Here is a 27,035-nt window from a genome sequence, read left to right on the forward strand (position 1 = left end):
ATGGTTTTTTCAGTAGTCATGTATGGATGTGTCAGTTGTACTATAAAGAAAGTTAGGTGCCAAAAAATTGATGTTTTGAACTATGGTGTTGGAGAAGAAAGGACTGCAAGGAGATTCAACCAGTCCATCCTAAAGGAAATCAGTCCTGAATATCCATTGGAAGGACTGATGTTGAAGCTGAAACTCCAATACTTTGGCCACCTGATGCTAAGAGGTGACTCATTTGAAAAGACCCTGATACTGGGAAAGACTGAAGGTGGGAGAAGGGAACAACAGAGGATGCATGGTTGGATGGCATCACCCAATCAATGGACATGAGTTTGAGTAAACTCTGGGAGTTGGTGATTGACAGCAAGGCCTGGCGTGCTGCAGTCCATGGGGTAGCAAAGATTCAGACACGACTGAGCAACTGAACTGACTGACTGATCTGACTATCAATATTTAGGGTGACTGATAGGGAAGACATGCAAAATTCTGAGTTATTTCTCACTTACCAGTTCCCATGTTTTAGACATTATTTCCTCATTTTGTAGTCTACTTCCTATTTGAAAAGATCCTTATCAACCCTGTCAAATCCAGAAATTTTCAGGGACATTTTGGTCAAGGCTGGTGATACTGAGCACTGGCTTTGTGTATTGGTAGGCAGGTAGACAGCTGCTACTACCACTTCCTTTTAGTGCTCCTATGACCTCAAGGAATTCAGTTTCATCTTTTAGCACCTAACTCATAGAGGTTAACCCAAGAGTAGTAAACAGCCTTGAACAAGCAAGGCATTTTCCTGGTCCATCCAAGGAATGACCAACCATATCTAGGTGGAGGAGTAACAGATATGGTGGCAAGTCATTTAACTGAGAGTTCTCAAGAGCACCGGGTGTCAATTATGGAATGACCTTAATGAACATTATACTCTTAAAACTTACTTTTGAAATATGTGAATGATTATGATGTGAGGGCTGGGAGTATACACAACAAATTCCTAAAAGTTGGGCATTGAGGCAAACTGATGTCTCTGGACTCTTCAGAAGAGAATGGATATTACTGAGATACAGGGTATGATGATATCAACATAAAAATCTAGCCCAGTGTTGCCAGATCGATTTTTGGTCTAGTGTCTACAAATATATTTAGCAAATTTTACTTTTTAAATTAGATTTAAGCTTGCAGGAAAAAAATGAGCGGAAAATAGAGAGTTCCCTCTGCAGCCCCAACACTCTCCACACACTCACTCGTGGTGTCTTCTATCATTAACCCTTTGCACCAGTACAGTTCAGTTCAGTGACTCAGTCATGTCCGACTCTTTGCGACTCCATGGACTACACACGCCAGGCCTCCCTGTCCAACATCAATTCCCGGAGTTTACTCAAACTCATGTCCATTGAGTTGGTGATGCCATCCAACCATCTCATCCTCTGTCGTCCCCTTCTCCTCCTGCCTTCAATCTTTCCCAGCATCAGGGTATTTTCAAATGAGTCAGCTCTTCGCATCAGGTGGCCAAAGTATCAGTGTGGTACATTTGCTATAACTGCTGAACCAATTTATAGACATCATTATTAACAAATGTACAATGAAATGTATCCACCATTACAGAATCATGTAGAAGAGTTTCATGGCCCTAAAGCCTGATGTTACATCTATTCATCCCTTCGATCCTATCCCCTAATCCCAGGCTACCACTGAATATTTACTGTCTCCATAGTTCTGCCTTTTCCAGAATGTCAAGTACTTGGAATAATATAATACGTATCCTTTTTAGACTGCTTTCTTCGATTTAACATTATGCATTTAAGATTCCTCCATGTTCTTTTGTAGCTTGAGGGCTCATTCTTTTTTATCACTGAATAATACTCTGTTGCCTGGATTTAACACAGAGAATTGGTCTTTTTTCAAAAGACGAAAATTCTAGATAATTATAATGTGAAGATTTTTTATTGGTTAAATACTGTTAACTAATTGCTGTTACTGTTGTTTGCCATTTTCTGTGCCTATTAAAACACTGAGTCCTTGGTCATACTCCCCCAAGTTATGACTCAGTAGATCATAAGGCAGCTCACGAACGTACCTATCTGACGCTTGTCCAGTCGGTGCACGTGCTGCTGTCCCTGGCCCACAATTTGACTAACATTGGTCTAGATTATCCAAACCATAAACACAGCCTATGAAAAATTTTTAGATAACATTAACTCACTGACAGTATTTTCATGAAGGGTTTTTCCTTAGCTTTAGCTGATATGTTAAATGAGACATAATGGACACTACTTTACAACATCCACTTTATTTTAGGGGAATATGAATACAACAGTAACTGTAATAGAAGCACTACAGAATAAAGAAACATCACCAGAATCATTTCCCCTATTCCATTTTATACAAAACCATTCACACAATTGCCCTTCATGGATCACAGCCTTGGTGTAGCAAAGGGGCTTGGCAAGAAGGCCAAGTGGTTTCAAAAGAGATTTTAGCAGGAAAGAAAGGAAGTGAAAACCAAGGGAGAAAGGGAAAGATATACCCAACTGAATGCAAAGTTCCAGAGAACAGCAAGAGAGATGAGAAGGCCTTTTTAATGAACAATGCAAAGAAATAGAGAAAAATAATAGAACTGGGAAAACTAGAGGACGCTTTGAGAAAACTGCAGATATTAAGGGAAAATTTCACAACGGATGGGCATGACAAAGGACATAAATGGTAAGGATCTAACAGAAATAGAAGAGATTAAGAAGAGGTGTCAAGAATACACAGAAGAATTATATAAAAATGTCCTAATGACCAAGATAACTACAATGCTGTGGTAACTCACCTAGAGCCAGACATCCTAGGGTGTGAAGTCAAGTGGGACTTAGGAAGAATTACTAGGAACAAAGCTACCAGAGGTCATGGAATTCCAGCTGAGCTATTTCACATCCTGAAAGGTGATGATGTTAAAGTGCTGCACTCCATCTGTCAGCAAATTTGGAAACTTCAGCTGGAAAAGGTCAGTTTTCATTTTAATCCCCCAAAATGGCAATGTTCACATGCTGGCATTTCACATGCTGGCAAAGTTATGCTCAAAATCCTTCAAGCTAGGCTTCATCAGTAAGTGAACCAAGAACTTCCAGATGCAGAAGCTGGTTTTAGAAAAGGTAGAAGAACTAGAGATCAACTTGGATCATGGAGAGAGCAAGGGAGTTTCAGAAAAACTTCTTCATTGACTACACTAAAGCCTTTTATTGTGTAGATCACAACAAACTTCTTTGTTTGGAAAATTCTTTGGAATTTTCTTAAAGAGATAATTTGGAAAATATCTCTTTGGAAAATTCTTAAAGAGATAGGGATATCAGACCACCTTACCTGTCGCCCAAGAAACTGTATGTAGGTCAAGAAGCAACACTTAGAATTGGAAATAGAACAATGAGCAGGTTCAAAATTGGGAAAGGAGTACATCAAGGCTGTATGTTGTCACCCTGCTTATTTATCTTATATGCAGAGTACATTATGAGAAACGCTGGGCTGGATGAACCACAAGGTGGAATCAAGATTGCCGGGAGAAATATCAATAACCTTAGATAATGCAGATGACACAACCCTTATGATAGAAAGTGAAGAGAAACTAAAGAGCTTCTTGATGAGGATATAAGGGGAGAGTGAAAGGCTGGCTTAAAACTCAACATTCAAAAAACTAAGATTGTGGCATCCAGTCCCATCACTTTATGGCAAATAGATGGGGAAAAGGGGGAAACAGTGACAGACTTTATTTTCTTGGGCTCCAAAATCACTGCAGATGGTGACTGCAGGCATGAAATTAAAAGAGAGTTGCTCTTTGGAAGAAAAGCTATGACAAATATAGACAGCGTATTAAAAAGCAGAGACATCACTTTGCTGACAAAGGTCCATCTAGTCAAAGCTATGGTTTTTCCAGTATTCATATACAGATGTGAGAGCTGGACCATAAAGAGGGTTGAGCGCCAAAAAACTGATGCTTTTGAAATGTGCTGGAGAAGACTATTGAGAGTCCCTTGGACTGCAAGGAGATCAAACCAGTCAATCCTAAAGGAGATCAACCCTGAATATTCATTGAAAGGACTGATGCTGAAGCTGAAGCTCCAGTACTTTGGCTACCTGATGTAAAGAACTGATTCATTGGAAAAGACCCTGATGCTGGAAAAATTGAAGACAGGAGGAAAAGGGGATGGCAGAGGATGAGATGGTTGGATAGCATCACCAATTCAATGGATATGAGTTACAGCAAACTCCAGGAGACAGTGGAGGACAGGGAAGCCTGGTATGCTACAGTCCATGGGGCTGGAAAGAGTCAGACATGACTGAGTGACTGAACCACCTCTCAGAGGAATAACTTACACAAAGTTTCCTATTGTGGGTTTCTATTACTCCAAAAGGAGTCTATGGATATAAATCAGAGTTTCATAAACTTGGATATGCACATTTCCAAATGAGACCCAGCATTTACTAATCATAAATATAAGTAACAAACTATGAACATATTATAGTACCTGTGACTTTGACACTAATAGTACTCACAAATACTTTCATAAGCTTATCATAATTGCAGGTATCTGGGATTATCTATACTTAGCACTATTTTGAAATTATGGTAGTTGTTAAAAGTATCTTCAGACAGTAGTAATATGGCAGCACATATTATCCTATTACAAAATTTATTTTAAAATAGTTTCGTGAGTATTTTTCTATCTAACTGCCTTCTTTTTCCTCTTTATATTTTGTACATTCTGAGAAAGGAGCCATGTGTTTAACCAGATATCCAAAGGAATCCTTGACACCGCAAGTTTAAGAAAGCCTGAAGAACTTGGTAAAAATATTTTTCCTGTTCCAAGTTAGCCCAAAGGGTCCACTGTCTTGAAGTATTCCATCTAGAATAGTTCTCATTCCTGCCGTTTGATTACTTTTACATTTGGTGTGTATTTTAGACATATGACTATTCAGACAATAGACCCAGGTCTTTCTGAATGAATCTCCATATGTCAAGGTGTCATGCCATATCAACAATGTGAGTCCCTATAAATTGATTTCACCAGAGTACTGATCAGGAGAATAACTAATATTAACAGGTTAGCTATTCCACACCCAGATATATTTACTACATAAAACAAATTTCCCCAAAAGTGAGAAGTTAAAAGTAAAAAATTTCAAATTATTAAATTCCTAATGATGTCAGAGATTTTTTTTGTATGAATATGCAGAAGTTTGGCTCACGAGTTCTTTTCAAATACTGAATTTACAACTTCTCTAGTCAAACTAACAAAATGATAGGAAATATTAATACTATTTGCTTAGGAAAAAGATAATCATTATTACAACCAAATTAAAATCAAATAATATCAGCTCAAGTTTTCATAAGAACTCATGATAAATATCTTTTTAATAAGTAGAGACTTTTTATTCAAGTGTATCGGAAGTAATATGACAAGAAGAATCTTATTTCCCCAAGACTAAAAACATTTCCTTATGATAATAGATATGCAGCCAGAAAAGTATGGTGATGATATATTATAATCAATAATAAAAAATGAGAGGTAAAAAGAACAAAATAAAATCCCATTTTCACAAGTGCTTAGAATTTCCCAAAAGTTTCAGCTTTATTCTCAATCTCAAATCTAAAATGTTTGTATCGGAAAAGTCACCTTACATAGAGGATAAAATATGTAAGTTATGCCATCGAGGAAATCTAATAAGAGCCAAACATTTTTACTGGTTTTGGTTAAAAACATCCTTTGACTGGAAAGGATTATTTTAGACAAGTTTTCAAGTTTTATGTGTGTCTACTCCATTAAATCCTTTCCAACATGCTCACAGAACTGTGTGAAAGCTTAGACAATCCTAAGATTTATTTCTCTGAATTTCTTACTTAATAGTACTCCCTACACCCCATATTTCCCTTATTTCTCAGCCTTCTTCACACTACAGATTGGTATGTGCTTTCTGTGTGGCCCCACAGATGTTGTGCTCTAGGCTTGGGCTGTGCATCCTAGCTCAGACATTGATTGTAACTGCCCCACTCCACATCCCTTAACATGGACACTAGTATGTGATAAAAGTTTTGCAGATACTGAGGTATCATCTAGCTACCCTTCAATCATTCAATCTATCAGTGAAGATACTGAGTCTGCACAGTTTCAAGGTATCTTAAATTCCCTTCCTGAATATGACAAGCTAAGAAAATCATACACTGTGAACTTGTACCAATTAGGCCTATCTAATTTAAGTTCAAAGAAGATTTTTATTGGGAATGGTCATTTGAAACTGACCCAAACAATTCTTTTAAGTTATATAAAATGCAGCTTTTAGGAATCCAGATTCACAGTTGATACTCAAACTGGAGGTTAAGTAAAGTAAAAACTCATTTGCTTAACATTCTATGTATATGTATGCATTTGTGTATTTCATGGTATATTAAACACAAATATAATGTCTACTAAAACAATGAAGTCACAGATGGAAAGTGAGGGCAACTAATTAATAAGAAACTTCTAGCAAAGTTATCATCACCCACAATTTACTATCATTTCCACAAATGGATTATATAATTAGTGATTCACAGCAGGCCAGAAGTAAACTGTCAAGTGGAATAATCTCGAAATAGCTGATAAAACAAGCTGTGAAGCTGAGAAACAGTTTAGCACTTATGTGTTCCTACTTCACTGGTGCTTGCCTTAATAATACATAAGCTTCTATTTCAAAGTCAAGGACCTCAGAGTGTTCAAAATGGACAGACACTTTGGAGTCAAGAAAATAGCTTCATAGCCTGCCCATATCTTCCAGTTATACACTATATTATCTGTAAAGTCAATTAACCTCTTTGAATTTTGCTTCTCCCATCTGTGAAATGGGATTGCTATCTGACTTGGGAACTGGTGTGCTGTTTTGAAATTCCTTTGAAATATAGCTTGTGGAACCATTTTATAGACTGAAAGCATGAAAATGACAAAGTAGATATTATACATTAGTATATTTCAAGTTATAGAGAAATGGTAGGAGGCAAGTGGGATTGAGGACAAGTTCCTAGAATAGCAGGTATAGTATTAACTCTTCTCATCCTACTCTGTGATTGAGAATTTTTTAAGGAGTGGTTGGAGTTCCTCTGCATGGGAAGGAATGTTTAGAAGACTCCTTCCAAGCCCTGTATGTAGTTGTTCATTGTGCAAAGAATTTCTAACCTTAGTAGTCACTTCTTTCAGCCAGGAGAAGGAAATTAACAATGGCTGAGTGTCTAAGAAGGCCAACCAGATACTATATGATTTAAAGTATTATTTTTGATCAACAACTGAACAATTGAGAAAAGAGAGGCTAAGAAAGTTGAAGTAAAATACCCAAGGTGCAACTACTGCTTGTTCCATTTTGGAGTTGAATAAAGCCTTTGAATCCAAAGATTTTCCAACAAAACTACACAAATTGTTCTGCAACTGTCATCTATTAAATCAAATTTTTCTTCCTTTTAACCTTCTGTGCTGGATATTTTTATGTCGGAATTTATTACAAGGTGATTTTATTATTTAATCATTTAGGGGTAATATAGAATGACATCACAAGGAAAATGTAATAATCAGTTCAATTCAGTCCCTCAGCTGTGTCTGACACTTCATGACCCCATGGACTGCAGCATGCCAGGCTTCCCTGTACATCACCAACTCCCGGAGCTTGTTCAAACTTATGTCCATCGAGTTGATGGTGCCATCCAACCATCTCATCCTCTGTTGTCCACATCTCCTCCTGCCTTCAATCTTTCCCAGCATCAGGGTCTTTTCAAATGAGTCAGCTCTTCACATCAGGTGGCCAAAGTATTGGAGTTTCAGTTTCAACATCAGTCCTTCCAATGAATATTCAGGACTGGTTTCCTTTAGGATGGACTGGTTGGATCTCCTTGCAGTCCAAGGGACTCTCAAGAGTCTTCTCCAACACCACAGTTCAAAAGTATCAATTTTTCCGCGTTCAGCTTTGTTTATAGTCCGACTCTGACATCCATACGTGACTACTGGAAAAACCATAGTTTTGACTAGACGGTCCTTTGTCAACAAAGTAAGTCTCTGCTTTTTAATATGCTATCTAGATTGGTCATAGCTTTTCTTTCAAGGAGCAAGCATCTTTTAATTTCATGGCTGCAGTCACCATCTGCAGTGATTTTGGAGCCCAAGAAAATAAAGTCTGTCACTGTTTCCATTGTTTCCCGACCTATTTGCCATGAACTGATAGGACTGGATGCCATGATATAGTTTTTAGAATGTTGAGTTTTAAGCCAGCTTTTTCACTCTCCTCTTTCACTTTCATCAAGAGGCTCTTCAGTTCCTCTTCACTTTCTGCTATAAGTGTGGTGTCATCTACATATCTGAGGTTATTGATATTTCTCCCGGCAATCTTGATTCCAGTTTGTGCTTCATTCAACCTTGCATTTCACATTATGTAATCTGCATATAAGTTACATAAGCAGGGTGACAATATACAGCCTTGACATATTCCTTTCCCAGTGGAACCAGTCTGTTGTTCCATGTCCATGTTACGTCCAAGCAACAGAAGTAACTGTTGCTCCTTGACCTGCATACACATTTCTCAGGAGGCAGGCAAGGTGTTCTTGTATTCCCATCTCATTAAGAATTTTCCACAGTTTGTTGTGATCTATACAGTCAAAGGCTTTGGTGCAATCAATAAAGCAGAAAGTGAAGTGAAAATGAAGTCGCTCAGTCATGTCCAATTCTTTACGACACCATGGACTGTAGCCTACCAGGCCTCTCCATCCATGGGATTTTCCAGGCAAGAATACTGGATTGGGTTGCCATTTCCTTCTCCATGTTTTTATAAAATATAAAATGACATCACAAGGAAAATGTAATAATACCCAGATACTGTTTCAGTACCTTAGCATATTTATTTTTGCATATTCGGCTCATTCAAATCTCCTCACAATCTTAAAATATAGGCATTATTATTATTTTCATATTACAGATGAGAGAAAAAATCTGTGTCATTAGCCACTATGCTATGCTGCCTCTCTGGCAGGGGCAGTAGAATTATAATAACTATGAGATTTATTGTCCATACTGGGCTGTTAATAATTATTCCAGGCAGTAGGTATAGACTTGAGTCAATCAAATATTTGGCCACCATTAACCAAGTGGATAGCTATCCAGAATATCCTATACATTCTCATTGATCATATTCTTGGGGACCTATCAGTTAAAAATACATCTTTTTCCTTCTGACTTACTTCACTCTGTATGACACTCTCTATGTTAATCCACATCTCTATAAATGACCCAATTTTGTTCTTCTTTATGGCTGAGTAATATTCCATTGTGTACATACCACATCTTCTTTACCTATTCCTCTGTGATAGACATCTATGTTGCTTCCATGTCTTGGCTATATACACTATTCATAATATGTATAAAATAGGTAGCTAATGAAAACATACTGTATAGCACAGGGGACTCTACTTAATGAACTGTCACAACTTGAATGGGAAGGAAGTCCAAAAGAGGGGGAGATATATGTACTTACGTGGCTGATTCATTTTCTGTACAGTAGAAAGTAACACAACATTGTAAAGCAACTATACTCCAATAAAAGTTAATTAAAAAAATAAGCAAATAAAACTACAGCTTTTCTGTGACTCAAGTCAGACAATACAAAAAACGGTTTCTGGAATCTGAATCTTGGATTGCCTAAGAGTTAGGTGACTTCATTCATTCTAGAAGTTTTGCTTCTGCTCCGCAGATCTCTAGATACACCTGGGTTCCTACACATTCAGACATTCACTTCTTCCTCTTCCCATGGAGTGCATTACCTCATATACTATAAATATATTTACCATTTGTTTCAGTTATAAATGGCTTCTCATCCTTGAAACCAAAGAAAACTTGGTACAAAGGTCAACCTGGAGGACTGCTTCTATACCATGAAAGTTGTGTATCAGCTACAATCAGCATCTCAAGTCCTTGTAAACCTTAAACAGATTTTGCAAACCTAGAAGAACACCTTTGGGACTCATGGCATCACCGACTCCATGGACGTGAGTTTGAGTGAACTCTGGGAGTTGGTGATGGACAGGGAGGCCTGGCGTGCTGCGATTCATGGGGTCGCAAAGAGTCGGACACGACTGAGCGACTGAACTGAACTGAATTGAACTAGGGTAGGTTGGTATTTTCATTGTCTTTTGGCTACTGTAACAAATCACACGAATGTAGTGGCTTAAAACAGCACAAATGTATCCTTTTCGAGTTCTGGAAGCTGGAAATCTGAAATTAAGTTTTATTAGGCTGAAGTCAAGGTGTCAGCAGTGCTGGCTTCTTCTGCAGACTCTGTGGGGAGAACCCACCTCTTTGCCTTTTCTAGCCTGGAAAGGCTCTTGCAGTCTTTGACTTGTAAACCTCCCTCCACTGTCAACCTGCATCCCTCTAGTCTCTGCTTCCATTATCACATGGCCTTCTCTCTCACACTGACTCTTCCTGCACCCTCTTACCCTGGGACCACACACATAATCCAGGATAATCTCCCCATCTCAATATACATTTAATTACATCCACAAAGTCCTTTTTGCTATACAAGATGATATTCACAGGTTCTGGGGATTTGGATGTAGACATACATACAGACAGACAGGGGAATAACACCATTCCGCCTACTAAAGGTGGTAACTTAATGAAACACTATGGACATAAAGATCATTGGAAAAAGCTACTTCCAAACAGAAACAAAATTGTTTTATCTATAAATTCCAGATTATCCATTATATTTATAAAGATTCATCAGAAGTTAACACTTATCTTTCATAATTGTTTTGTTTTAAACTTCATTTAATGACTAAAGTTAAGAGTTTTAAATAAAATTTATTGGAATGCCTGATATGGTGTGAGCAGATACAGAGTTGAGAATGAGATTTTTAAAGATACACACACACACGTGTGTGTGTGCTCAGTTGTCTCTGTCTCTTTATGACCCCATGGACTGCCAGACTTCTCTGTCCATGGAGTTTTCCAGGCAAGAATACTGGAGTGGGTTGCCATTTCCTATTTTAGGAGATTGAATGGAAGCTGCATCTCCTGTGTCTCCAGGTGGATTCTTTACCACTGCCTCACCTAGGAAGCAATTTCTTATGAATTTGGTTAAGAACCAAATATGAGGTTGGTTGAATTTGGTTAAAAACCAGGTATGAGGTTTCATCACTGAACATAATGGGTGCTATGATGTGCTCCCTAGATTCTTCAACCAGGGGAGGAAGCAAATAAACAAACATCTAAACCACTTGAATGCTGCCAGAAAACACCTCAATTGCCAGGCTGGCTTTCAAGACTGTGTTGAGGGAAGAGAGATAATTTTCTCAGTGGCGTGCCTTCTTCCTAAGGTACCTGTATTCAGTGGTGGGTCAATCCATGGGTCAGTGATCTGGCCCACTTGTGCCAATCTGGGACCATTTTAAAAGCGCATTCTATCTTCAAACTCTCCCCCATAGGATTGCCTGAAGCTTCAGACATCACAGCTCAACTCAATGATGTACTGGAGCTGGTTGGTACCAGCACATTAGAGCTGATCTGTGCATCACATTCAGTGATGCCAAGTATGTACCTTAAAATCTGCCACAATAAGAGTATTTTCACTATGGGAAAGAACAAACAATATAAATCAGGACTTTAAAAATATCATTATTATTTCAGAGAACCATATATTAAACGTTTATCAGCAAACTACTGGGATTTTCCATCTGCACAATCCTGCTTATTTCTCTTCCTGCCCAAAGATACTAATCCCAAGAATACTCACTAATAAACCTGCTGTAAAAACAACCCATCTTCAATTCAGACTTCAAAAAATTACATTCTCAAAAACTCTAGAAGTAACCAATGAGAACCTACTGAATAATACTCAATGCTCTATGGTGACCTTAATGGAAAAGAAATGCAAATGGGGAGGGGCAGATATATGTACACTTATAGCTGGTTCACTTAGCTGTACAGCAGAAACTAACATTGTAAAGCAACTGTACTCCAATAAAATAGAATTAAAAATAACACAATAGCACAAAAGAAATTCAGTCACTAACATAATGAGCCATCAACCTCAATACTTAAGAACTTTCTGGAAAGAAGGATATGTAGTTTATAAAACTACAATGTAACAATTAAAATAAATAAATTAGAATTGATCCATTTCTACCATTTAATCCTCAGACTAGTCAGATTTCACCAATTGTTCTAGTAATACCTTTACAGCAAAAGGCTCAAGTTCAAATGCATGAGTTGCATGTGACTGTCATGTCTCATTAGGCTCTTCAAACTCTGCCAGTCCTTGACTTCCATGACCTTGACATTTGCAAGTTTACCGACCAGTTTTTGTTGTTGATGTTGTTGCTGAATGTCCTTCAGTGCAGATATGTTTAATGTCTCTCATGATTAGATTCAAATTATGCATCTCTGGCAGGAATATCGAATAAGATGCTACATACTATCAGGTGGGGCAAGATTTTACTCATTGTATTGGACATGTTCACTTTTATCACTTAAGACAGTGGCCTCTATTTTAGCTTTGTAATTAACTGTCTTTGTTCAGAAGACTGTTAAAGCTGTTTAGATGTCCCATTGCTCACCAAAATGTTTCTCATTCATTTATTCATAGCAATATAGACTAATGGAATCTTATTTTTTCATTAGTCTGTAATTCATCCACATCATTATTTATTTTGATGCTCAATTTGTCCCAAATTTGGTTTGTTGGAGCCCCTGTACCTTGGCTTCTATATCCTCCATCATTCATTATGCTCTCAGGTACAAGATGTTCTAAAGTCATTCATATGTTCACTGACCCAAGATAGCAATCAGGCATTTCTCTAAGGATCTGATTCCAGTAGATTTATTAAGAAATTCAAGATATAGGTGCAGGAATGTTCACTGTTATTGGGATGTTATTGTTTCCAAGCCCTCTCAGTGGATAGAAGTATAGGAATATCCGTGTGTGTGGTATGTGTGTGTACACATACTCAAACATATATAATGCATGGATACACTATTTTAAAAATGTTTTTAATCTGTTATTCTTTCTATAATAGAACCTAGAAGTCAATATTGATATTCCCAGCTCCATTTTAATTCCACAGGGTTCGTTCTAAAATTTCCTTTCCATGTTTTATCTTCCTTTTTGACAGCAAGTATCCTGATTTGCTCAATCAATCCCACTGTATGAAACCAATCTTCCATCCCCTCTGCCATCTTCTCCCCACTACACATGATTTCTGAAACTCAGCATAGGGTGCCTCCCCAACCCTATGTGGCCAGCTTCCTGTCATCCTATCCTGCTCTGGCCTGCGGTTCTGGACTACCCTGCCACCCAGAAGCCCCCCATCACCTTCAGTTCAGTTCAGTCACTCAGTCATGTCTGACTCTTTGCTACCCCGTGGACTGCAGCATACCAGGCCTCCTTGTCCATCACCAACTCCCAGAGTTTACTCACACTCATGTCCATTGAGCCGGTGATGCCATCCAACTATCTCACCCTCTGTTATCCCCTTCTCCTCCTGCCTTCAATCTTTCCCAGCATCAGGGTCTTTTCAAATGAGTCAGTTCTTCACATCAGGTGGCCAAAGTATTAGAATTTCAGCTTCAGCATCAGTCCTTCCAATGAATATTCAGGATTGATTTCCATTATGATGGACTGGTTGGATCTCCTTGTAGTCCAAGGGATGCTCAAGAGTCTTCTCCAACACCACAGTTCAAAAGCATCAATTCTTCGGCACTCAGCCTTCTTTATAGTCCAACTCTCACATCCATACATGACTACTGGAAAAAACATAGCTTTGACTGGATGGACCTTTGTTGGCAAAGCAATGTTTCTGCTTTTAATATGCTGTCTAGCTTGGTCACAACTTTTCTTCCAAGGAGCAAGTGTCTTTTAATTTCATGGCTGCAGTGATTTTGGAGCCCCCCAAAATAAAATCTGTCACTGTTTCCCCTGTTTTCCCATCTATTTGCCATGAAGTGATGGGACCAGATGCCATGATCTTAGTTTCTAAATGTTAAGTTTTTTGTTCTTTTTTTTAACCATTAGGTTATGATGATTAATGACTTGCATTGCCATAAGCATCTGTAGGGGGCACATAATAAATATATGAGAATAAACATCTTTGGAAGAATGTGTCTGTGACATATCTGGATTAGCTAGGTGGTCAAGATTGCATGTGATTTTATTATTGCATGCTTTTCTCTTTGTGCGTGACAATACGTGTAACCATATGAGAGAAGGTGTCTGTGCAGAGTCCACTAGGAAGAAGGAGGTGCAAGCCCCTCCTCACAAGTGGCTGCCAGAGCCACTCTCAGGAAGCTGGGGTAGACCAGGAAGGAACTGAAGTCTGTGGGTGCATATGCATTGAGCACAGGTGAGAAAAAATGACCCCACAACTCCAGAAAGGCCAGGACAAAACAGGCTGGTGGGTGAGGGGTGCTGTCTCACCCAGGCAGAGAGTGAGCCTGGGACAGGAGCATCAGGGTGCAGTGTCCCAGTGATTTCAAGGGCTGAGCTTGCCAAATGCTTGTCCTGGAAACCAGTCGGAGTGCCTCTCTGCCTCAAAAAGGAAACCTCAGCCAGCCTTGTTGGACCAGGTTGGGGCTGAAGTTCCACCCCTTCATCCACCAGCAAATCAGGAGTTCCCTTCCTCCTGTCCATCTGATGTGAGGTCCTAAAGCCCCAAGCTGGTGGCTGGGGGACAAGTATGTGGAACAAGTGATGAGCTCCTAAGGGCACAGTCTGGAGCAGATGGCAGTGCCTCCTGTCCCTTGGAGAAGAGCTGTGTGAGGCTGGCAGTCTGGGCAGACCTTGGGAGGGTGGCAGAGATGAAGTGGGGCCAGGATGTCCCCTAGGCCCAGTCCCAGGCCAGGGCTGGTGGTGCTAGGCCAGGGACTGGATGTAGGGGTGGCCCTGAGGCTATAGGGAGGAACTCTGGCTCCACTAGGCGTAGAACTCCTCTTGCTCGTCAGGCTTCTGGTATGTGATGCTTACCTGATTGGGCTCCTCCAACGTGTAGGTGCCCTCGTCCTTCTTCTTCACGCCATAGATGAGCAGTATGACCAGGAAAGTGGCAAAGAGGGCGCTTACAACCCCGCCCACGATCACAGCTACGAGCACCTTCTTCCACTCCAGGATGCTCTTCTGGGAAAGCTGAGCCCCCGAGCTGCCTGAGTCGACAGCACTGTCCAGGAGGCCAGGGCCTGGGTGGGCACCCTTGGGCAGAGGGTGGGCACTCCCGGGTAGAGGTGATGGCTTGGCTGTGGCCCCACCCACAGCCACCACTTCATTGGCTGTGTGTGGCTGTGTGGTCTCTTGCTCTGACAGCTCAAAGTCCCCACTGGGTCCCCCACTCACTGGCATCTCTGGCTCATCCTGGATGGTGGTCGGGAAGGACTCTGGAGTTGGGGTCTGAGCCACCTCCATGGGTCCACGGGCGGTGGTCCCCAGGGGCAGGGTGCTCTTCTCAGTGATGTCAGGCTTCTGGGTGGTAGCCGGTCTAGGAAGGGCCCTTGGCCTGGAGGTAGCTGTGCTGACCAGCCTGGGAGTTGGGGGCCTCTGTGTCCAAGACAGCCACTATGGTGGGAGGTGAGGGCACCGCTGGGGTGGTGGCCCATAGGCTGTGGCCGCTGTGGTCAGTGGAAGAGGCAGAAGCCTACTTACACCCATGGTCCTTATGACAGAGGTGGTGGCCATGACGGGGGCGCCGCAGAGATGCTGGGGATGGCAGTGGCCACTGTGGCGGGCACTGTGGCCACTGTTGGGGCCCCTGTGGTGTGTCAGTGGTGGTAGCTGTAGGAGTGGAGATGGTGGTGGCTCTCTAGCTGGGCTCTGGCACCTCTGTCACCAGTGGGGTGCTGGTGGCTGGCTTCGGGGTGGGGTGCTCAGAGGGAGCTCATCAAACTGGGTGCCCACAGGCTGGATGTCCATGGTGGGCAGCACAGCGGGTGTGGTGGACATTGCCAGGGCAACATCTGGGCTGAACCGCATGGCTGCCTCAATGCCTGACTGCTGCTTAAAGTAGCCAGAGCCAGACCTGGAGTAGAGGTCGTCCAGCTCATCATCAGGGAAGGAGTCATCATCCCCAGAGTTCTCAAGGTCCACGGGCCTCTCGAAATTCTCACTGTGCCAGCACTGGGCCCCTGCGGCGCGCCTCACCAGCAGCAGCAGGAGCGGAGCAGGAGCAACCCGCAAGCCCCGGGCGCCAGCCGGGTGGGCGGCCCCGGCGGCGGTCCTGGCTTCTTGGCGGAGGTGGAGGCGGCATGCGGTCCGGCACACTCTCGGTCGGGGCTTGGCTCAGAGCTTTTTCACTTCACTCTTCTCTCCTCTTTTACATTCACCAAGAGGCTCTTTAGTTCTTCTTTGCTTTCTGCCATAAGGGTGGTGTCATCTGCCTATCTGAGGTTATTTATATTTTTCCCGGAAATCTTGATTCCAGCTTGTGCTCCATTCAGCCCAGCATTTCTCATAATAGAGTCTGAATATAAGTTAAATAAGCAGGGTGACAATGTACAGCCTTGACGTACTCCTTTCTCTATTTGGAACCAGTCTGTTGTTCCATGTCCAGTTCTAACCATTGCTTCCTGAGATTTCTCAAGAGGCAGGTCAGGTGGTCTAGTATTCCCATCTTTTTAAGAATTTTCCACAGTTTGTTGTGATCCACACAGTCAAAGGCTTTGGTATTGTCAATAAAGCAGAAGTAGATGTTTTTCTGGAACTCTCTTGCTTTCTTGATGATCCACCACATGTTGGCAATTTGATCTCTGGTTCCTCTGCTTTTTCTAAATCCAGCTTGAACATGTAGAAGTTCACGGTTCACATACTATTGAAGCCTGGCTTGGAGAATTTTGAGCATTAGTTTGCGGTGTGTGAGATGAGTGCAATTGGTAGTTTGAGCATTCTTTGGCATTGCCTTTCTTTGGGATTTCTTTGGAAACCTGACCTTTTCCAGTCCTGTGGCCCCCTCAACTTACTGAGGATCCAACATCCTGCCCTAAGCCAGCTTCTGCATAGAAACCTACTCATCCCACTTGGACTCTCCTCATACATTGATATCCTGAAGATTTGACTTGGCTATGAAACCTAAACAGGCTGTCCCCCATGTGAAAGCACCCTTCCCCTCACTCAGGCACTATCCATTCTTGATAGCTCTCCTATGGGGATGATGTTTTCTTAGTGCTGTTCACATTCTGAGATGCTATTCCAGGCCACCTTCCCTGGGATTGCCATCTAGACTTACACAGCTCTTGATATCCCATACAAGTGCTCTTTGCCATGATGCCTTTCTTCTCACCCTGTTTGGGCTCTGCTGCTCATGTGGTTGCTTGTCCTGTACCCTACAGGTTCTGATACCCAGTGCTTACTAGGACCCCCTTCTCATCTTGCATGGCTTCTGACTGTCTGACCACAGTTCTCCTCCTATGTTCAGCTGTACCTAATGACTTTTGGACCAAATGTTCAGGAAGAGAAAGGAATGAACAGGAAAGGAGAAAGGAAAAAAAAAAAAAAAGCCTTTGTTTTACTTTGAATGCTGTCATTTTGACCACTCCCAAAAGCTCATTCAAAACTTGCCTCTTCTTTTGAAACTTTCAGACATTTAAACTAATTCCTCAAAGCTGCTTAATCATCAAAAGCTCCCTTAGTACAAGAATTCCTCTATCAGCCCTTAAAAAATACAGCTTTTAAAAATGCTATATGTGTGCGTTAGAGAAGCAGATCCATTGATCATGCTACATTTTCTAACATACAAGGTGTTTCTTGAGTATGATTCTGCTTTCCTCAACTAGAAAGTAAAATCCAGTGGCAGGGAATATGTCTAACTCATTTGCAATCATAGGATCTGGCACTGGTTCCTGGCATGTGGTCGGCTCTAATATGTATTTAGTGGTTAATTGAATTAGTTTGGTGTGTTCTGTCCCAAACAATGCACAACCACTCCAGGTACTCAATGTCCAAAGGAAAACTGCCCCAGTGATCACATGGTTGCCACAGTCTGGGTGTCAAACGGACAACAGCAGTGAGATGAAAAGTGGAACACTGCTTTATTCAAAGGCTGTGGTTGTGACCCAGTATGGACCTTTTTCATGAACAGCCTTGGGAAACTCAGATAGCCACTAAAAGTGATGAACTCAGTCATCTGACAGTTTGTATACTGAGTATAATAAAACATGTGAGTGGGAAATAGAAGTCACAATAATGATCACAATAATTGTACAAAAGGGTGACTATAAATACAATATGGGCAGTGTGAAGTCTATTCACGTGTTTAAAGTGGCACCAAACTAAAACTTTCATCATTATAATTTAATAAAGGTAAAAAGAATAATCTACCAGTAGTTTAGGTTGCCATTTTTAAGCATAGTGAAAATAGGTACCTTGTGTTACTTAACTTTCTTTCTCTAATAATGTTCTTTGTAAGACACAAATATTTCTTGCATATATAAAAAATGAATATGCTTTACTAGGTAGACCCTATCTATGTCTATCACCCCTATTGTCAAGAATAAATATGAAAATATGGTAGATTTGTACCCCAGTCAGGTTCTCCCAAAAAGTATGTGCTATGGCCAGGCTACGGCTGTAACATACACATCTCATGTTTACCGCCTGTCTCCCAGCCTCCTGTTTTTGGGCTGCAGTTTTGTGACACAGTCTATTAAACACACAGTTGAAACAATTTACTTGTTAAAATCACTCACAGCTGAACTGACTCTCAGATGACTGAAACTGTTTATGAAGGGCACTAAATGTCTTTTCTTTTTAAAGTTAGTATGTTATTTTGGAATTGTACATGACAAAAATTTTACTGTAAAATGAACATTTCCCCACATATCCAAATTGGTAATTCTTCTACCAATAAAATTTTATTTATTACTTAAATTCCAGGTATATGACAGCTTCTCATTCAAATTCAGCTTTTTTTGTTTATTGTTTCTGATTGAGTATTTATGTTAGGATGGAAAAACAATTTTTTCTAAAAAAAATACTTGATTCTGATATGTTGCTCAGTCTTATCTTTTCTTATCTGATCTTCTTGACTATAATGAGAGGTTATAACAAAACACTAAAAAAATGTTTTTCCAAGTGTTATTTGATCTTGCGCAATTTTTTTTATTTTCAAAGGTAGAAAACATTTAAAGGTCTTATTTCATCCTACACCTCCCGAATTCTTGGGATGGGGTTGTCCAATTTTTCCTTACTCCCCAGTGCTGCTCTCATCATTATTTATCTACCACCCTGTGGGTTTATTTGAAGTCCACACCATCTGTCTCAGACACCCACTTAATCATTCCTTTCTTCACTTGTCCCCACTCCCACCACAATGCATATCAATTTTGGGTTCCTTAAAATCATACCACTGTAGGACTCACATTCATTTTCCTTTCTATTCCAGAGTCCACTTAAATCATCTGGTCTTGAGATGCATTTGGCATGAACTTCTAGGTGCCTTAAATGCAGACATACCCAGTCTAGCTGACTACTCATCAATAGCACAGTACACATTAATTGGTCCTCAAGTTTACATTCATTGAACAAGGTACACCACAGCCTTGCATATGTATGCTTGTCCTTAGAATCTCAATCTTCTTACCATTGCCCCCTCACTTCTCTACACATATTTCATTGTCCTCTGCCCTCTCAAGGAACACAAGTAAGGAATATCAGGAAGGACACCACTATGGTGTCAGAGATCCTTGTACAGATTCTGACTTTGCAATGTATACACTACTGGTAACAGATAAATGATAATAGGATAAGAAAAATAACTTCTGGAATTTCAGCAAGTCTCTAAAGCCAGCAAGTGATAGATGATTCAAAAAAAAAAAAAAAAGCTGCTGGAAAGATATCAGAGCTGATACTGTGACTCTAAATCTCTATCATCTACCTCCTGCCTCTATAAGAGGAGATTAGAAAGTCGAATAAGAGTCAATGAAGTAAGGGAATTAAAAGTCACTAGGTATGTGGTGGGATTGCCTACTTCTAGGTTAAGGGAGAAAGATATTTTGCACTTATCAAGCCAAATTACAGGGATCCCAAGAGATTTCTTTTCAGAGGTTGTGACTGCTTTTTAGAGATCAGTACCTCACTTTTATATAAATATTTATTGACTGTGAATCTGTAACCTGAAATAATGCATGCTGAGGTTTGACAGAAAACAGCAAAATTCTGTAAAGCAATTATCCTTCAATAAAAAATAAGTTAATTTAAAAATATGAAAGTTACTTGGGGAACTGTGACTTGATTTCCTTGATGATTAGAAATATACAAGGTAGGAAGTATCCTAGAAGAGTCTGTAAAGGACTGGGTGGAGAGAAGTATCAGTGGGTGAAGAAGTTCCTTCTTGTGGCAAGGAGCCTCAGCTTCCAAGTGGATAGAGTAAAAGGTAGCTGGGTTCAAGTCCTCTCAATTAGGTTCTACCCTGTGGGGCTGTCTGCTGAGGCAGGAAGCTCCAGAAGCAAGTCTTTGGGTGTTTTATTGTCTGAAGCAGAATCCTACACTGGGGAGGGAGACAGAAAGATGTCAGCTAGTCCTTGGTCCATGCTGGAAACTGTTCAGTGACAAAGTTTCCAAAAATGCCTCTCACTAAAAATGGAAACATGGATGTCTACCACACTGGCAAATATGATGACCACCTACTTTTACCCCGAAACTAGGTTACACCATTACTACTTGGAAATGTGACCTTTGTACTAGTTGAAAATACCCAGAAGATGCAGATAAACCAATCATCCAAAGACTGGGAAGAGAAATCTGGCAGCAAGGTTAGAGGAAATTATGGAAGAAAGCCATTTCCAGTAGTTTAGTCCGAACAAATGTATCTTCTCCCCTGAGTTTCCTTAATTCTAAAATGGGAATAGTGCCACTTACTTACTTTTACAGCCTAATTGGAGAACTGGAAAGGAGGACTAAAAGCTGAGAGCTTATAAGCACCGAGTATAGTCAAATGTACCCAATAGTTTCTCAATAAATTGAAGCCAAAAAAAAAAAAAAAAGGAGGACACTTCAAATTTAACAATGTCTGCTCTCTCTTAGCTACCACTAAATTCCAGCTACTTCAGTTTTTTCTGATCTTTTTTATAGAGCACATTATAGTATTCTCAACATGGAGCTATTTCTAATTTTCATTTTTTCTTATTCTGCTCCAGGTTAACTGTTCTGCTTGAAGAAAAGATTACAAAAATGCCAGCTTAGCTCACTGCAGATCCATACCTCTGTCATCATGTCAGCTTCCCTCTGAAAACTGTAACAGGTCTCTTCATGATATCAAAATCAAGGTCAAGCTTTCCCCCGTCACATCCTCTATATACCACCAGAATATATATCATTTAATTTATAAATATGCTCAACAAGTATTTATTGACTACCCACCATACAGCAAAATCTCTTCTCAGAACTGGGGATACAGCTGTGAATAAAATATAAAAAGATCTCTGCACTCAATGAACTTATCCTCCAGTGTTTGAAGCAAATAATAAAGAAAATAAATAAGCAAAACATGCTCTATATTAAGTAGCCAGTAGTATATTAAAAAAATAAAGCAGAGAAAGAAGATAGATGGTGTCATAGGTGTATAATTTTATATAATGTGGCCCGGGAAGATCCCAGAGAGAAAGTGACATTTGAGTAAAGACCTGAAGGTTAAGGAAACAAACCATAAGCATATTCAGGGAACAAACATTTCAGACAGAGGGAATACAAAGTTCTAAAGCCCTGAAGTCGGAGTATTAGTCATGTGTTCCAGTGTTCACTGTACCTGCAACTGAGAAGGTACATAAATACTAACACAGGATGTGGGAGAAGTAATGGGAAGATAGATCACATGGAGCTTGATAGGACATTGAGAGGACTTTGGTTTTTTCACTGAAGGAGATGCAAGGCATTGAAGAGATTTAAACAAAGTAGCAGCAAAAAGTAGCTTAAATTTTAATAGGATCACTTTGACCATTATATTTAATTAGAGACTATAGGGTAAACCAAAGGAGATGTAAAAATCAAAACAAAGCAAAACAAACAAAAAGCACTTAGTAGATTATTACAATAATTCAGGTGAAAATATTGGTAACTTTGACTAAGATGGCAGTAATGTAAATGATGAGAAGAGCTAATGTTTGGAAACTGCTGATGTGTCAGACATGGGTTGCATTTTGCTCAAATGAGACTCCAAGGTTTAACATCATTTCCTAAGATGATAGACTTCATGAAAGGAGGCGGCTTTTTGGCAATTATCAGGTGCTGAGTTTGGGACATGTTTGGTTTTAGATGAGTGTTACATATTCGACTGAAGATATCACTATTAGATGTTCAGTTCTGGATGTCAGAGGAGAAGTCTAGATTGGAGGGTGAGAGGATATTTAATATGAAGAGACTAAGGAAACTGCCAGGGGAGTGAGTGAGAGAAAATAGGCCATCTCCAACGACATGTCTTCAGGACATTCCTACGTGTAGAGGTTAGGGAGGAAAAAACAAGCACTAGTAAATAACAATGAGAAAGACTAACCACAGAGGTAAGAGAAAATTAGGACAGCATAATGTCTTAAAAGGGCTTCGCTGGTGGCTCAGATGGTAAAGAATCTGCCTGTAATGTGGGAGACCTGGGTTTGACTCTGGCAAGAACAGTAGTGCTGCTATTATGAAGAATAACGTTAACTCAAGTGGGTTTAGAACAAAATGGAGATGAGGAGAGGTTTAAAACAGTGAGCACAGACAATTTCTTTCAAGACATACACAATCCCTTCAACAAGAAGGGAAGTGGACATATCTACAAGGAGAAGTGTTGTCTCAAGAGGTATTTTGTTTGTATGTTTTATTTTTAAGGAAGAATAAATAGTTTGTTCACGTGCTAGGAATAACCCAAGAGAGAAAAAAGGATTGATGATTGAAGGGGTGCTCTTGAGTAAATAAGAGGGGAGGGCATGTAGAGTGCAGTGGATGTGCTGACTGTCATTAACTCACAGTAACAGGAGAGAAGACAGAACAGGGCTGCAAATGCAAGTAAGGGAGTGGATGCAATGGGGGGACTAGAGGAGACTTTCTTCTATTTCCTTCTGTTTTCTCAATTAAAAAGAAAGTGATATCATAAACTGATAATGAGGATTGAAGAAGAGTTACTGAAGGTTTGAAAGAAGTGCTGAAATAATGAAATAATAAATCACAAAGTGGAAGAGAAAATAGACACGGGAAGTTTTATATAATTGATGGACAGCATCAGGGGCCTCCTTAAGTGTAGTCAGCATGATTATCCGTGTAATCCTTAGAAGATCTCACTATTGTATTAGATCATTTGCTTCAGCACATATTATAGTCATTCTATTTTGTCCATCTCCCCTTCCTCCCTTGGAGTTTTTCTGTTTTCCTTCATATCTGTATGAAATTGTCTGTACATATCTGTACATAATTATTCAAGGGCTAACCCATGGCTCATGTTTTCTGTGAAGCTTTTTGTAAGGTACCTATCATGTCTTTTCCATGGGACATTCATGCGTGTTCTCTGGTGGTTGAGAGCACATAATAGTAGTTCTACTGCCTCAATTCAGATGTCAGCTGCATGACCTTGGAGATGTTCCTTCACCTCTTGGGTATGTTTCTAAATCCAGAAGACAAACACGATAAAACATACAATATATTTCATGGAACTTTTACTGAGAATTCTATGAGAGAATGCAGTTAAACTACTTAATATAATGTTTGCAAGGTAATAAAAATTAAACAAATATTGACTACTAATTATATTCACTATCATTACAGAATTTATTAATTCATGTATATTAATTAATTCATGGATGAAAATATCTTTCCCTAACCAATATGTTAATAAGCTCATAAGGATAGAGATGGAGAGCTATATTTGCTTATATAATTTCTCACAAAATACTGATCAGAAAGGAGGTTCTGGATAGGTGTTTATGAAGCTGAATTTTACTTACTAACTTATATTGCAAATTTTAACTTTATCTTACTTAGTACAATGATAAAATAATTACTTTATACTGGATCCTTCCATTTGAACTTCTTAGAATACAATCTTAGAAAGTTATCTCATTAAGCAGAATCAAATAACTTCCTATGACATTTTAGTGACAATGACTCTGTCTATACTTTTTTACTACCAAGAAAGAAAAAGACAAAAAACGAAAAATGCCTTTCCTCAAGGGAAAAATAGAGCAAGAGGCATTAAATGCAATAAATAAAGGTATATGGGAAATGTATTTGTATACATATCTTTCCTTATCTTAAAATTATAATCATTACATATGTTCCATATAGTTCAAGTTGAACTTGGAGTGTACATAATGACATCTATTTTTGAGACTGTTTTCAATATGTTTTAATACAACAAAGTTATATAGAAATTAAGATATTAAGCATTTAAATTCAAAGACCAAACACAAATTGTCTTATTTATATGGCAACTGTCATGCAGAAAATGGATTTATTTCTATAGGAGACTTTTCAAGGTCATGAAAATATCAATTACAATTTATTATGTGGATTTTAGACCTGTTAACATCTCCATGTCAATGAAACTCTCTCACTTTCATGGTTAAATTATATTAACTATGAAATCAAATTCTTCCTCAGCAAAATCATATTGTAAGTTGGCATTAGAACAATTTAGCCTCCTTTCAAGGCACTAATATATGTACAGAAAATATCTGTCCATGGAAAAATAGGAATATTTTAAAACATAAGTCATTATTCATTTTGCATAGGATTTTTCTAGCAATAGCAGAACTATAACTACATACTTTCTTTTTTTTTTGTACTTCCTTAAGTTGAATCAATATGCAAGTGTTTCTTAAGAAACTATCTTTTCTTTTTAAATCACATTCTTTTCATGTAGTAAGAAAAAACTACACATTTTAATGAGAAATGCTAAGTCGCCTCAGTCGTGTCCGACTCTGTGCGACCCCACAGACGGCAGCCCACCAGGCTCCCCCGTCCCTGGGATTCTCCAGGTAAGAACACTGGAGTGGGTTGCCATTTCCTTCTCCAATGCATGAAAGTGAAAAGTGAAAGTGAAGTCGCTTAGTCGCGTCCGACTCTTAGCGATCCCATGGACTGCAGCCTAACAGGCTCCTCAGTCCATGGGGTTTTCCAGGCAAGAGTACTGGAGTGGGGTGCCATCGCCCTCTATTGACTTGCAATTTTAGAAATATTAGAATCTAAAAATTTTCTTAATTTATATTTTACTCAATTTTGCTAACATTGTACAGATAAAATGTAGCAATGATTTCACAAAGAATATAAATATAATATAATATAAATATTATAAATATATTATAAATATAAATATATTTATATATATAAATATAATATAAATATAAAGTGAGAATACTAATTGGATTTCTAATCTTAGTTACATATCTTTTCCTTTTAATTTAAGAATTACTACAGATTTCAGATGCTGGCAGAAACTCTGCCTCTAAAGGTAAGTTTCTGCAACACCTGGTTTCATATAATATGTACATGTTAATTTCACTACCTATATTAAAAGTGTTATGTATGCCTCCATATGTGTGAAAGAGTGTATGTGTGTATGGGATTATGTGTGTGTATGAAATCAGCTGTACCATCCATCTCCTGGTCACTAAGATTTGAAACAATAGAGTCATCCTTGGCTTCTGTTTTCTTTTGCCTTATATTCAGTCAGTCACCAGTTTGGAAATATCACTTCAGAATATACTTGGGATCATCTCTACTTATAGTTTCTGTCCCTCCTCCTTATCTACTTCAGGTTTAAAATACATCCACACACATAGACTAAAACTTTAATTACATGTTCATGTCTCCTGAAGCTATCCTGAATTTGGTCTTCCTCATTAATGTTTCTAAGATAACTGCTATCATCAATGTCCTATCTCATCATATCTATGTGAATATAATAGCCAACAAGGAATTCTTTGCTAAATTCAAGCTTCTCCTATCTATAATGTCTGCTATATAAAACTTCAGATATGCCTCTTCCTAAAGTATTGTTTTATTCATGGCATATTTCTTTTCCAACACCTCCAAATTGCCTACTATGACATGTCTAAAAAGCAGAGGCTATATTTTTAAGATTCTTTGTCATCTCCTCTAGGCCTATAATGCAGAATGGCTGGTTACAACTTCCATTCTAGTTTTACAAAGCCTAACAAAGCCTCATATATTTCAGTCTAGACTATATCACCTTCTTCCATTTAATCATCCAAAATTTCTGCATTTAAAAAATTTCTTTCCTCATTTCCTTTTAAAATTTTAGTTTTTTTCAAAACAAAAACTATCTCATTTTTTTGATATGAGCTTTAATTTATAATGAAGTTTAAAAAATACACATTTTGCCCCAAATCATGGAAAATCCATATGTAGAAAACTATACAAATATATGTATGTGTGTATATATACACACACATAAGAAAACATCAACAGCCATAAAAGTAGGTAAGTATAAAAACCCTTTTAGTACTAAATTACATGAAAAATATGTAAATAAAAATACAATTACCATGCTAGATTTAGAATATAATTATTAATTTCTCTGCTTTCTCAGTCAGAATTTATAAAACAAAAGAAAAACAACTGTATTTGGCCAGCTTCAGTACATAAACTCTTAAGAGTAAAAATGACATAATATCCAGATATAAAGCTAAGCTTGCTTATAATCTTTATTTTTAATAAGTAGTTTCACATCTTTGTTCTTATCAGAACTGGCTTTATCCTCAATATGCTTTTCTTCCTTCCCAAAGTTATCTACTTTCTATCTAATGCAGTTCCTCACACATCTACCCTGTACAGCCTGATTCCAAATATACCCTCTTACAAAGCTTTCCTTTACCTCACCTCCACACAATGGTTCTTTAAAACTCATAATTCCATGAATTGGGTTGGCTAAAAAGTTCATTTGGGTATTTTATGGAAAATCCAAATGAAATTTTTGGCCAACCCAATACTGCCCTTTTAGTACATTTTCTAGCATGTATGTATAACATTATCTAATGGAGAACTGTATCATTTCATTTTCATGGTCACACAATTAGATCTTTATAAGTGCAAATATATAA

General features: G+C 38.9%; 1 protein-coding gene and 1 pseudogene across 13 annotated transcripts in view; both read right to left on the reverse strand.

Moving 5' to 3' along the window:
• GALNT13 (polypeptide N-acetylgalactosaminyltransferase 13) overlaps window positions 1-27,035 on the reverse strand; it is a 952,843-nt gene that overhangs the window by 330,286 nt on the left and 595,522 nt on the right. The gene's annotated exons all lie outside the window — the stretch shown is intronic.
• LOC129647991 (syndecan-3-like) lies at window positions 14,938-26,875 on the reverse strand (annotated as a pseudogene).

This window comes from Bubalus kerabau, chromosome 3 (genome assembly GCF_029407905.1).
Source record: "Bubalus kerabau isolate K-KA32 ecotype Philippines breed swamp buffalo chromosome 3, PCC_UOA_SB_1v2, whole genome shotgun sequence".
Classification (NCBI taxonomy): domain Eukaryota; kingdom Metazoa; phylum Chordata; class Mammalia; order Artiodactyla; family Bovidae; genus Bubalus; species Bubalus kerabau.